The sequence below is a fragment of the Dermacentor albipictus genome, unplaced genomic scaffold, assembly GCF_038994185.2.
Source record: "Dermacentor albipictus isolate Rhodes 1998 colony unplaced genomic scaffold, USDA_Dalb.pri_finalv2 scaffold_74, whole genome shotgun sequence".
Lineage (NCBI taxonomy): Eukaryota > Metazoa > Arthropoda > Arachnida > Ixodida > Ixodidae > Dermacentor > Dermacentor albipictus.
The window spans coordinates 173354-185545 of record NW_027225628.1 but is presented as its reverse complement, the minus strand read 5'-3'; positions in this window follow the sequence as shown (position 1 = coordinate 185545).

Here is a 12192-nt window from a genome sequence, read left to right as displayed (position 1 = left end):
ATGGGTCCATTGTAGTTTGCGACCCAGGATTCGAATGGCTTGCATAGGGAGTGTTCCATTCAGGTATAAACGACAAGCCGCTTGTGAGTCAGTAAGGACACGGGCGGACCTTCCCTTGCTCTCAGCGTCGCGAAGTGCGAGCGCGATTGCTGCTGCTTCTGCTGCTGCGCTGCATGTGGCGCGGATGGAGGCTGAGGCTACCAGGTTCCCCTGATTGACAACGGCGATTGTGTATTTGAGCCCGCAACGTGGCGACGAGGGATACGGGCTAGCGTCCGTGTAGTACGTATCCAGGTCTCTGAAACAACGTTTGTGCAACATGCGGGCACGCGCTGCTCTTCTCTCCTGATTGTGGGTGGGGTACATGTTCTTGGGGATAGGGTCTACTACAATGTTCTCTCTAATGTGGTTAGGCAAGAGTTGTGTTTCTTCTTTGCAGTACTGAGGTGTCAGCGGGTACCCTAGCCGTTGAAGAAGGTGTCTTCCCTGTTGAGTCTTGTTGAGGCGCTCCCTCTGCGCCAAGAGCGTGGCACTTGCTAGCTCCTCAAAGGTGTTGTATACGCCTAGCGCTAGTAATTTCTTTGTGCTTGTGCTTGACGGTAGCTGTAAGGCCGTTTTGTACGCGGTTTTTATAAGAGTGTCCATGCGTTCTGTCTCGCTTTTGCGCTTGACTTGATAAGGTAGCGCGTACCTGACACGGCTGATGATGAGGGCTTGTACCAGTCTTAAGGTTTCGTCCTCTGTGAAACCATCTTTGCTGCGCGCTACTCTGGCGATGAGTGATGCGGTGCTTCTTATAACGTGATTTAATTTCTCCGAGGCTAGCTTTATGCCGTTGTTCTCCCTGATGTGGATACCTAGTATGCGTGCGGTCGGGACGCGCTTTATAGGTTGCCCGGCAATCTCGAGATGTATTGGCGGGGCTCGATGTTCCTTAGTTTGCTTAGGCCGGACTTCAAGGTACTCCGACTTGTGTGGGGCACACCTCATTCCTGCTGTGGTTAGGTATGACTCGATGTATCCGATAGCTGTGAGTAACGTGTTTTCTCTGTCGCCGTATGAACCCTTGGTTGCCCATAGAGTGATATCGTCGGCATAGAAGGCACATCCGAGTTCGGGGATGTTTTCCAGTTGTAAAGCAAGTTTTCTAAGTCCGATGTTGAAGAGGAAAGCAGATAATATTGACCCTTGCGGAGTACCCTTCTGCGGTAGATCATATATGTCCGATTGTACGCCTGCTATGCCGATGCGAGCTTTGCGGTGGCTGAGAAAAGCCACGACATAATGGTATACTCGCTCTCCGCATCCTATGGCGGCGAGGCCATCTAGGATGGTTTCGTGTGCTATATTATCAAATGCTTTTTCTACGTAGAGGGCTAGGAGTATGTTGTTGTTGCTGCCCGGTTGTGGGTTGAGGACCTCTTCCTTGAGAAGGAGGAAGACAGGAGGAAATTCAGGCAGATCAAGGGTAAGTATTCACGAGCGCACTGACTTCCACATTCTTGCAAAAGTGCGGCGTAAAGTTAATACACAGTTCTGTCTATCACCCTCAGTCAAACAGTGTAGAGAGGTGGCATTCGGTGCTTAAGCGAGTTGTGCGTGCGCTCTGTTACGAGCACAAGGAGGACTGGGAGAACTGTCTGCCGGCAACTTTGTTTGCTTTGCGAACGGTTCCACATGAAGCGACAGGGTTCTCGCCAGAAGAACTAGTGTATGGGAGGACGACACTCCGTTCTCCACTGAGAATGTTAAGAGAGATGTGGGAGGAAAGAGGGGAGAGTCCAACAGTGGTTGAATATGTGCTAAATTTGCTGGAACGGCTAAGCGCAACCCAAGAACTAGTATTAAAGAACATGGGAGTAGCTCAAAGGAGCGCCAAATTCTATTACGACAAGAACACGAGGCTTCGTACGTTTAACGCCGGAGACCAGGTAACGATCCTCAAACCTTCAAGAAATAACAAGCGTGAAGTTCACTGGGACGGGCCCGTTAAAGTGTTGCACAAACTTTCAGATACTAACTATGCTCTGAAAACGCCCGGTTGTAGGAAGGAGGTGAGGATATATCACTGCAGTTTGATGAAGCCGTATATAGAGCGGAGCGGAGTCGTTAACTATACCATCAAAGAGCAGGATGGCACTAGTACCAAGTTTAAGGAGTATAGGGCGACCTCCAACTCTGAAATCGGCCTAGAAGATGTAGTAGAACACTCGGTAAGCTCGCACGCTCTAAGACCCGAGCAGCTAGATGAGCTAAAAGGGATGTTAGGGGAATATATCGACAGGTTCAGCGATCGGCCAGGTAGAACCGAACTAATAACGCATGAAATAGAGCTGACATCAATCGAACCAGTTAGATCAAAGCCTTGCAGGGTGTCTACAAGACAGAGAGAAATTATGGAGGCAGAGATACAGCGCATGCTAGAGTGTGGCGTTATTGAGCCTGCTGGGAGTGACTACACGCCACCGCTAATACTGGTAGAAAGCCCCGAACAAGGACCCTCGTCCGAGTGTTGACTACAGGAAGTTAAATGCCATCACTAGGGATCAGCTGTACCCGATACCCAACATTGAGGAACGAATAGAAAGAGTTAGCGCTGCTAAATACATTTCAACTATAGATCTCGTGTGGGGGTACTGGCAAGTTCCCCTTTCAGAAAGTGCCAGCCGCTATGCCGCATTCATCTCTCCTGTAGGCACATTTCGCCCTCTCGCGCTCAGCTTCGGGCTGAAGAACGCCCCGTTTAGCTTCTCTAAGTTAATGGCTATTGTCCTAAAAGACTTGCAGGAGTTTGCCTTGCCATATCTGGATGATGTAGCAATTTTTTTCGGACAGCTGGGAGCAACACGTATCGCACCTCAAACAGGTGTTCTCACGGTTGAGGGAAGCCGGCTTAACGAAGAAATCGGAAAAGTGTAGATTTGGTTGTTTACAGGTTACTTATCTGGGCCATGTTGTCGGCCAAGGCACGAGACGGCCGGCCGAGCTGAAAAAAGCTACGATTGGACAATTTTCTCAGCCGCGCACGAAAACAGACCTTCGTTCATTTTTGGGACTTGTGGGGTACTATCAACGGTACATTCCGAATTACTCGCAAATGGCAAGTCCATTAACGGGCGCCCTTCGAAAGGGCGCACCGAGTAGCGTACACTGGGATAAGGACAAAGAGAACGCTTTCCAAAGTTTGAAAACGCTATTGGTTTCTCGTCCTGTACTTCGCGCGCCAGACTACACAAAGGAATTCATAGTTCAATGTGACGCAAGCGACAGAGGTATGAGCGTGGTACTTAGGTCGGCGACGATAACGAGGAGCATCCTATCCTCTATGCCAGCCTAAACTAAATGTAAGAGAGGAAGCCTACAGCGCTTCAGAGAAGGAATGCGCTTGTTTAGTTTGGGCCCCCCAGAAGTTGTCGTGTTACTTGTACGGAGCGAAGTTCATCTTCGAGACCGACCACTGTCCTCTGACGTGGCTCAATGAAATGTCAGACAAAAATGGCTGCTTTCTCCGATGGAGTCTCGCTCTCCAAGAGTACAACTTCTCCGTTGGATATAAGAAGGGAAAGTTGCATAGCAATGCGGATGGTTTCAGCAGACCAATTTGAATTCTACGTTTGAGGGTCCCTCCTGAATTTTAGGGTTACTAGTGTAAATTTTATTTCGCCAAGAAGATCCCATCTCATTAAGCAGGATTCTTTCCATGATTGCTGAATTTGTCAGCACGAAATTGCTTCAGAAATTGGCATAGCGAAATGCAGGATTTTTTTTGCACTTATTTTTTTGAAGTAATAATAATAATATATGGGGTTTTACGTGCCAAAACCACTTTCTGATTATGAGGCACACCGTAGTGGGGGACTCCGGAAATTTCGGCCACCTGGGGTTCTTTAACGTGCACCTAAATCTAAGTACACGGGTGTGTTCGCATTTCGCCCCAATCGAAATGCGGCCGCCGTGGCCGGGATTCGATCCCGCGACCTCGTGCTCAGCAGCCTAACACCATAGCCACTGAGCAACCGCGGCGGTTTTTTTTTTTTGAAGCCTAGCGGGTCTATATTGAGAGGCCAGGTACGTCATCTCGGCGCAGAGCCGTGTTGTGGGGTTCATTTTGCAGTTGCCTGTCCTTGTTAGATGTTTTGGGGTGGTGACATCATTACACAAGTTGTCGCTGCGAGCCAAGGCATCACCCCCTGGCCACCAGCCGTTCCCTTCCTGCCCAGCGGTTGTCAGCGCTAGACAGTTGAGATTCCCCGGGCCATGGAGGCGCTGTTAAGAACGGCCAGCTGCAGTGCAAGTTTTGCGAACCAGTTGCGACTGTGGAGGCAACATGCCGGAACGTCGCCGCACACCTCTAGCCACGGCGTGACTAAGTCGACTGGGTGTGAACAACAATACGTGCGTCGTCGACTCTCCGTCGCTGCAGCCGAGTTCGAAAAAGTCGCCATTGTAACTAAACGGGCTCGGCGGACCAACTATTGTTACTGAGCCGCGAGAACGTCTACTGACACTCCTTGCCACGCGCCGACCAAGACGCAAGACAATGTGCTACCCGGGCGTGCTACTCGGGACGGCTGCGAGTTCTACGGAGCCCCTGTGACGTCAGCTCCGGATCATTGCACCTGTGTGTGTGTGTGTGTGTGTGTGTGTAACCCGTCCCGGTGGAGAGGCGGCTTGTTTAAAATGACTGGACGAACGTTTTCCGTCCCCTTGGAATCAAGGGGGGACCGAGTGCTTATAAGCCGCTGTTGTGCGGATGCTCGACACACTTTCTTAAGCAGCCATGTTAGACTGACCCTCTCTCTCAAGCAGTCATGTCAGACTGATGTGCTTTCTCAGACAGTCATGTTAGACAGATATAAATGCTGTAAATAAACCCATATTCCTCATTCTCGATGAGAAGGAGTCCCTCCCTTCATCAACATCCTCAGTGTGGATAAGTTGGACGACGGCAAGGGCCAGCTACCTTCTAATTCATGCCCGACCCCAATCTTGACAACGGATCACAAGCGATGCGATTGAACCCCCAATCATAACAACGTGTAAGACCGCGGGAGCGATCATGAGGCGGTAGAGCGTCGCACAGTGTGTATAAATCGTCAAGGGTTACGAAGTACTGGGATTAGTGGCATAGCCAGGGGAGTGACTTATTCAGGTAGCAAAATTTTCAGAAATTGGTGATTATTGCATAACTGAAAAAAACAAAGAACTCAAGTACCAATGTTGAACTCTATAACTCAGTCGCAATTTCGTGAATTGCAGCTATTAAACAATGTAAACCTTACAAAACTGATTTATTGTTCACCAATGTAAGGTATGCTACCATATACTAAATATGCTAGATATATACTGCGAAAGTCCTAGATATACTAGAGCTTTTGCAAAACTTTCGTGAGCTTTGTCAAAATTTCACTCAAGCTGTAAATGCATACGTTGAATTTTTGCGCGTAGATGTTCTACCAGATGCAGTGGACAGCACCGCAATGTAGGCTTCCTTGTTTCGGTGCAAAGTTGTGGATCTGTAAAGTTTGTGCATAAGTTTTTTTGTGTGTGAAACTTAGCATTTTCAAGCAAGTAAAAAAATTATGAAGGCTTACATTAAACTTGTTTTTCTCACAGTTGTTACAAGTTACCTTGTTCTGTCGAATGCGTCAATTTTCCTCGAATCGGTCCACCGGTTGTCCAATGAGACTATTTGTGCTTTACAGGTATTTTTATTAGGAATCGGAGTTGGTGCCCGCAAGGAAAACCTTCGCCCGGTTTGTGTCGTTCTACATGTGCCCATCCTGCTTTTGATGTGCACTGTTACAAAGCAAGATGCTTTCTCTTAAAGCGTTCTCCATCACATGGGACGCCGCAAACTAGGCGATGTACCCGCCCACAGGTAGCGAGCCGACAAGGGAGAGGTTACGGCGAATGGTATCGAGGTGGTATTTATTCCGTTCGCGAAACCTTCGGCTTCTGCGGGTCTGGCTGCTATAATTATTTATGGTGAATTTTTTTTTCTTTTATACACGGAAGACGCCGTGCACACCGTTCTCTTCGACTTCAGCTGTTCAGGACAGGGCCAGTTACGCCTACGTGATCGCGTGCGGATTGTTTTTGTCTCCGAGATATTTGCGAGCACAATGCCACTCCCCGAGTCTTTGCCGCGCATTCTCCTTGACCTGCGCTGGCGCTTCCAGCCACTCGCGGTCACAAGGACCAAATTTCGGTATCCTGTGCTGCTTGCGAGTAAAATATTCTGCACCGTATATTTAGCGCATTACCTACGTCGCATGCCGTTCACTTTCTTTGCGATGCTCGCCTATGCGTACACGTTCGGTATCAGTGCTTACTGTATTGGTCACGGCAGCAAAAAAATGACCTTCCTTTTCTCCAACAACAGACAAATGGGTGAAGAAACCGTTCGTGCTTGTGAGGTGCTTGCACAGCTGGTAAAACAGGGGTTTCCGGTAACGTGTACACTTTTTGCCATACAGTGCACGTGCAGCGGCACTGTTCTCGATGGCCCGATATTTCCGTTCCATACATAGCACGATGTTCGAACTCGTCCTGGAAAACTCAATGGAAATAAAAATTTGGGGTCAATTTTGCACTGGAACATATTTTTCGGAAAAACTGCTGCATAAGTTGGATTTCCCGCAGGTGGCATATTCCGGTTAGTTTAGTTGCTTTTGCTCAAATATTTTCAACCTGAATGAAACCGAAATCAAGTCCTTGTAGCGCCCATTAATTGACTTGAAAAGCACGCCTGAGCCCCCTGCTTCAGCGCAGCATTAATGATAAAACGGAGGTAATCTCTATACTATATATGCCTGAAATTCGTACACTGAGTCCACCATATTTAACCATTTCCCTCTCTCTCGAGAGAGGGAGAGAAATCTTACGGTAACCTCCAAATTAATATTTTTGGAATTATAACGATGAAAACGCAGATCACTCTAAACAGCAGTCATAAAAAAAAAGAAAGGTCTCGTCGATGTATGCATCTTTTAAGTAGTCTCGTTTGACATGAGTAATTTCGTCGCTGAACATAATGCATTCAGGCAACTGATAATTTTTTGTATCCCTTATTTGACATTTTTGGCAGTATGCGTCATCACTAATCGGAATGGCTTGGAGTCCTACATGTGATGTCTGTGGCTGCAGGGAGAACATATATAGACCACTTATTGTGCCGCGGCCCGCAACATGGCATACAAAGACAATCACCGCCCAATGCACTGAGGCAACTAGATGATCGTCCACTGAGCGCGCAGGCACTACTGCGGCACCGGTACCGCCTGTCATCGGCACAGAAGACAGTGAAGTTACTTTTGCGTTTTTTGAAAACAACCTATTTGTGCGACGGCCTCTGATAGCGCGGTGCTGTCCAGACACGTGCGCACATTCACAGCCTCTCTCTCTCTCTCTGCCTGATTTCTATTCCCCCTATCCGTTCCCCCTTGCCATATTTGCCTTTTCCCTTTATTTTTTCTCTCTCTCTGCAGCCCACTTAACGCTTCGAGCGGGTGGTAGCACCATACAGGTGGTATTGCAGGCCTGTTTTTAAAAGTAGGCACTGTATGTCCTTTAGTGCATTCTACCCCAACTTCATACTGATAATTCAGTCGCATAGCAGCAGCCTCCTTCGTATATTGCATGAGATTTCCTTTATTTTGTCGAACAAAATTTGTTCCTGTAGTTATTTAAATTGTGCGACTGCCGGCAGGGTAGTAATTACTCTCATTATCAGAGCTCTCAGTGACGCTTGTCGACTTTTAAGTGTTTTGATCGGTGCAGCGTAGAGCTCCGCACAAAAGCCCTGAGCATTTATTCTCCATTTCTTCGAAATTGCTAGTGCATGCTGCTCGTGTGTCTCATCATTTTGCTGGCATATAAAAGGAAACCATGAAACCATCTTCAGGCTCTCGAATGCGGTGTCGTAACAATGCACATTATTCTTAGGTCGGTGGCATGGCTCAAGCGTTGTTCTCCAAAGCTGTTCGAGTCGTACTACTCTACTTCTAGTTTGCGAAAGTCATTCACAGGAACTATTGAGCAGCTAGTATTGAGAAAGTATTGAGCACTGAGCTGACATTCCAACATGATGTGGAGTATCGGGTTGTCAAGACAGATTCAGTATAAATAAGCACATAAGTCGGGAAGTTGGCGCTTAGCTGTTTTGAGCTCGTGTTTTATTGAAACGTATGCGCTGTTCTGTACGTTGTACGCGTGATTCCAAAGAATGTATGCACTGTTCGCTTTACTTTGCTGAGTGCTTGTAGCCTCTGCTTTACGAGACGGATGAGCCATTGCATTTTTGCTTGCTTAGGGGGGTAGGAGCTGTTGCTGATGACGTTAATTTTTGTTCACGGACGGAAACGAAAAATTCGAACCATCGAGAGGCTAACTGCGTCGCTGTAAAAAAAAAAAGTCCGTGGTTTACCTATAATGAAATACTGCGGGGTACTGCAACATACCACTGGTGCCGTGGTCATCCCATGTGATTAACGCGTATCACCAGCTATGGGGAGGCACCAAGATTGACTTCAGACGGCGGAATGACGTCAGGCTATCGTATATGCGGGGGACGACGTATAGCAGCTGCTTGAACTTGGCTTCGGTGTCATGGCGCTTCACTGCAAACAGTGCAGCGTGCACGCATAGTGTTCATCCTCTCCTTCTTCTTTTGCTCCCCCCTTCTCTCGACTCCACTCACTTTACCCCAATGTGGGGCAACAAACCGCACGCTCGTCCGCTTGACCTCCCTATATGTCTTCCCCTTGTTTTCAACCTCTCTCTCTTTCAAAGACAATGGTCCTGGCTTCCGCTTTTGTGAAAGTTGTCGGCTCAAGCGATAGAACACATTAGCCATTTAACACAGCGATAAATAGTGCATAGAAATTTGTGATGTCCGGTCGGCTTTCTTGCTGGTGACGCACTGCTTGGGCAGAAAGTTACGAAGGCGGATGGTGATTCTGGCTATGCTTCCGAGAAGACGGTCGTGAAATTGCCTCCGAAATCTCAGAGGTCATGGTCGTGGTATAGAACTACGTACAAAAACTACTACAGGGAACTATGAGCAAAACAAGAACAAGGTAAAAGTGGGAGTCAACGTTTCAACAAGTGGACTTGTCTTTTTATGGCGCTGTTGTATACAGGATCCTCAAAAATGGCGGTTCAGCCAGCATGTGAATGATAATCTTTTTGGCTTCGAGTGGTTTTGCGGTTTTGCAATTGGCTGACCATATTAAACAAAATAGTGCGTTATAAATGCAATAATCAGCAAACATTGTGAATGAGCACAGAGGTTAATTGGCTTGCTTTGTTTACAAATATTTGAGTGCCCGGAAATTCGTAAAGATAAAGCGTAATAAATCAATTCAAGAACGTTTGAAGCCGAAAACACGACGCATTCATCAATCGTTCGACGCTCGTTTAAGGGCACTAAAGTTGTTGCGCGCAAGCATCTAGTAAGATTAAACATTTTCAGATTTCGCGTGCTTTTTTTGGAACCCCGAAAATAATTAGACCCCTACAGCTATCTCCGCGGGAAGAATTGAAACAGATATTTCTCAATGCACTCCACAACTTTTCTATTGAATGTTTTACGTTCAGGTCAATATTGTAAAAGTTTGCTAATTAATTTGTATTAATTACGAATATGTTTGAAGGAAGCGTCGTTAGTATAGGGTCTTCGTGCCTGACTCTACTTTCGGCAATACTGGAACTGTTAAAAAATGCCAAGTTAGCGGACTGCAACGGACTGCTTACCTTGTGCCCCAACAAAACAGGGGGAACCTTCAACATGCTGTTTTACTTGTTTTCAGCACCTACAGAAGTGCGAGAATAGGCGTCGAGTCCATTTCTCGCAAATGACTGAATTACAGTGCATCTTGGCAGTATGCACTGGTCCCGCGACACTGTCGTGGTGTGCCACGCAGACAGCGCGAGATTGAAATCGTAAGAAAACTGCGTCAGACAGTGTAGCCCGTGAACCAAACAGCAGCCGAGAATGCCAATTAGCCTCGCTATGCCTCTCGACTTGAACAACCTTGTTTGACCAACGCGTGAAACTTAGCAAGGGCACAAGCTCACAACCCGTGGAGTACAGTAAACTAGGTTCTGAAAGGCGGCAACAGGTGGTGCGAGACCACCCAGATGTGCGCCGCCTGTTTCCTTTGCGTTTGCGCTCCTTATGTGTGTTTTGTGTGCCTTTTATTTCTTTTTCTTAGGGGGGAGGGTGGTGTTGGCGAGAGAGGTGAGACAAGCAGGCATCGCCATCAGGCCGCGGACACCAAAGGGGCGATGAAGACCACCCCGATAAAGCGAGCGGCGGAGATCCTTTCGCCGTCGCCATTGTGCGAACGAAGGGTCCGCCGGACACCTCACCCACGGCGCTCGCGCGACTCCGCGGTGGTCGATGACGAATGGCAAGCGCAGGCTCGCCGCCGGCCGCTCTCTTTTGTTCTTCTGCTTGCGTCGTTGCTCTCCCTTCGGACATCAAGCCGCGTGAGGCGGTGGTCGGTGCGTGTGCCGTTTTCCTGCGCGGTAGGTCTAAAGAGCAGCGACCGTCATCTCCCCAACTTTGGCGGTCGCGCCCAATTTCACAACGCGGCACCTTTGAACAAACCTGCTCGGACTCGTTGCTTGCGAAAGGAAAACGTCCAAGGCATTCGTGCCGCCGCTTGCCTCATCTATACCCGTTAGCGCCTGCGCGTTTAGAGGTGCTGTCCAAGCTGTGCACAGGCTCAAAGATATTCCAAGATGGTCAGTCTCGGCTTAACTGAATTATCATAATGCGCAGTGCCTAATTTTTTTCTTGGTATTCTGGCACTAGGCCCGTGGACATGGGTTCGATCTTTTTTTAAGGCGATTGCATGCAAAACTTTCCGTACGTATTTATAACTATGACAAGCATTGAGAGTTCACATGCAGGTGTTCATAGTGGTCCCGATGTTGACAAGTCAACTACTTATATTGCTTTAACTGACTCTGCTTAATCACGCCACCGCCATAATAAAAAATAATAATCAGAACTGTAAAAAAAGAAGCGAAAAGAAAAAACAATGAACGAGAAATTTGTATTTTTACTTCAGAAAATTTGCTTTGGTGGAAGAAATATATTATTTTATGCCAAAAATACTTTATTTCTATTTTGCGCTAACATGCATACTTTCTCCCTTAATTTTACAAAAATTAGCCTCCATACAACAGCGTGAAACATTTCTCATCAGTGGTGTGAACGAAATGATATTTGTTCGTCTCTTTACTGTCTTAAATTACCATTGGTGTGCAGCTTCACCAGCCGCACAAGTACAGGCTGATGGACCTTGTATGCGCCAGCCAATTGGTCTTAGTTTCTGGGTCACTTCTCATATGTTCTACGTTAGCATGCTTATCTGTCCATGTATGATCTGTTACAACTGCATCTCAGCATTTCACTCTTTCGTACTACTTGAAAGCTGCACTAATGAGGGGAGTAAAAGTTATTACCTTAATAGAATGAACAATCTAAAAATTGTTTTGTGTAAGAGTATAGAAAGAAAGGTAACAGGAAACAGAAGAGAACAGAAATGTTACAAAAATTGCTATACCTTACCCGATTCACATTTTTTTTCACAAACGAATTTTTTAGCAGTATACCGATTTCATTTTTATCGATGCACTTGGATGGTTGATACATTGCGTAAGAAGCGGCGGCAACCACACTTACAACGTAGTATTTCCGTAGGAGCATCCATTTGACGATGCATGATGACAATGCTATAAAGCGACTGCGGTCTAATACAGAGCTCTAGCAATTTAAGAGGAACAACTTTTAGACTTTCCATGAACAAATTTCTTTACGCAATGCAGGGTGCCACGGTGGACAATGGATGAATGAACACGGCTTGGACGTTTGGAGTCAGGATCATCATCATCAGCATCGTCACCAAAACATATATATTGGTATCTGCAGGATGTTTTGTTGTAGTCCATCAGGCTCTCCTTGAACGCTCTTGACTGGGTTTAGCGTGGGTGGGGCCCTTCGTCCAAGGCTTCAATGGCCTCAGCTGCCCTGCGTGCTCGCTGCACGATGCCAATTTGGTCCTCGCAGCGGTCGCTGGCCAGCAGTGCCTCCCATTGCTCCTCACTTGGATTTATGATTTTGGAGACTGCTTTTATAAGTTGGAATTCACATGTGGTGTGATAAAAGGTGGACTTTTG